Source organism: Pseudophryne corroboree, chromosome 7 (assembly GCF_028390025.1).
Source record: "Pseudophryne corroboree isolate aPseCor3 chromosome 7, aPseCor3.hap2, whole genome shotgun sequence".
NCBI classification, from domain to species: domain Eukaryota; kingdom Metazoa; phylum Chordata; class Amphibia; order Anura; family Myobatrachidae; genus Pseudophryne; species Pseudophryne corroboree.
The window spans coordinates 464,821,757-464,824,223 of record NC_086450.1 but is presented as its reverse complement, the minus strand read 5'-3'; positions in this window follow the sequence as shown (position 1 = coordinate 464,824,223).

Sequence of the window (2,467 nt, the reverse complement as noted above, 5' to 3'; positions counted from 1 at the left end):
TAAAATGTCCCTACTTTCTAGTGGAACTAGCAACAGACACCTCCCAGTTTACATCAGGAAGATTAAAGTATCCATGGATATTACCTCTCCTTTTATAGCCAATTTAGTTATGTCCTGCAATAGGTTCTTGTCCAGTTCCTCTTCCTGGAACCAGTGTTTAACAATGAGTATGGCTTTACCTGCTATCTATCAATAAGCCAACACCATTGGTTAAGTATATTGTGGAGAGGGGGATTGGACTGCACACCCTAGTTTTTATAATGGGATGTGCTACCTTGCTGGGAACATTGGCTAAGTAACTGGGTTGTTCATAGTTTGAGTCATCGACTGGTGTGTGAATATATAACTGTTAGGGAAATCTAATACAATTGTGTGAGATTGCTAAAGCTGGTGAGATGGTCTCCCACTAATAACAGCCCCCATTGTTCCCTTAGTGCATGAAATGCACACCGGTACTTAGGTTGCCTCCTGGACTTAAAACTTTAGCAGTAGGGGCTCACACAATAGGCCAGAGACCACCGGATATTGAACTAGAGAAAAGACTGGGGGTTCAATCTGAACAGAAGAGACAATGTTAGATAGAATGCTGTCACTTTGCAGATGGTTGGTAGACACGGTGCAGATGTTATGCAGACCCTGTGCAGTTGGTGCACTCTGCAGGCTTAGAGCAGAAATTCTGGAGAGAAAGGAAAAGGGTTAAGCACACTAGGCTGGAAGTAAGTACAGGCAGGGCAGGGACTAGGACATGAATGGACAGGAAATCCATCAGAGTATCCACAGTACAAGTAAGGTCTGCAGACAAGGACCAGCAGCTTATATTGGAAGGCAAAAGCTATAACCGGCACTGGAAAGATGGGTTTAGTGCCTTATAACAGTTAAATGAACCAATGGGAAGTACTGGTCTGAGAGTGTCAAACTAACTACAAATACCTTGCAGCGGCAGTGCTGCTAATAGACAGCCGCACTGACAAATAGTGGCAGTGTTGCTAGGCAACCGGAGATGCACTAGCTGAGCAGCGACCTGGTTGCCTTGTGACAGGTTTGGAACGGCGACCCTAAAGGCCGAAAGACGCGATGTCCTGGTTGCCAAGCATCAACTGGGACACAATCTGGTAACAAACCGCTTGGCGGCTTGTAACAATAACTCTGCAATATCAACCTCTGGACAAACAACATTTTCAACATACTGTATTTATTGTCTTCTTATTTTATTTTTTCTTATTAAACTTGACGCTATCATAAATTCTGTCAAAACAAACAATACAGTATTATATAAACACGCAATGTGAGAAAATATAGTTTAATTATGTAAATAAATATTTAGCAAATTTCTACTAAAATTTCACAATGTTATTGTATAACAAAACTAAATTGTAAGTCAATGTTAACAAGCAGAGAATAAAAATATTTGCTCACTTATCTCTAATCAAACCCCAAAAGCAAAATTCATAGGTGATGCAATTTCAATAATTTTGTAAGCCACATAGTAACATCCTAATTATTTGCAGTACAAATTGGTTAGGGATCCACACAGTATAAATAAGAGTCTGTCCTTCACTGTGTTTTTTATGGCAACCTAAAGGTGAGTGGTGATGCATGTACTATATAACATTACACAATGCAAAGTACAAGATCTATAGGTGTGATGGCTCTGTTATATTGAAGAACATTTTGTGTAATATTTTGCTTATATTATATTACTCACAATGTTTTTCTTTGCATAAAAAGAAGCACCAATGAATCTACAACTATTTTATGACCATGTGCATCACATACAGATACCCAAACTGTACATGAAAACTTACTGCTATCGTTTTAAAATAACTGTGTTTATACAAATATACTGTAGCACACTTATTAAAACTTTAACCTAATATAAGATTATGTCTGACAGAGGAATATTTCCTATCTTGGCTCTATGAGGATCCCTGTAGGACTCACCATGATGTGTGAAGAGGATGATTACACAGGATATTATGTCTGCACTAAGCTCTATACTAATGATAAACACAATGTAAAATATTTTAATACCTGCAAATTTGCACAAATCAAGAAATATCACAAGGTGGTATTTAATGCTGAATATATTTAAAACAGTTCTATATAAAACAGGATTATGGATTAACAGTCGGGGAAAAAAGGGAAAAAGTAAAATAGATTTGGACACGTAATTTTTTATACTTCTATAGTCTCCAAAGTAAATGAAAGAATACAATACTTGTTTAAAAAGAGGAACCTTATTGTATTAGTATCTGATAGTTATAAACTCCATAAACTTGGAAGAGCAGATCTTAATGTAGCTTTGCCTTATCACACATCATGGCATAACTCTATATCCTGGTTAATCTGGGTAGCATTTTTTAATGGGAGTTGAGACATGTAAAATAAAGTTGGGGATAAATAATACACAGTTTTCCTTCTAGTAAAAATGTGCAACACAGCCATTTATAATGTAAAACCCTACAGT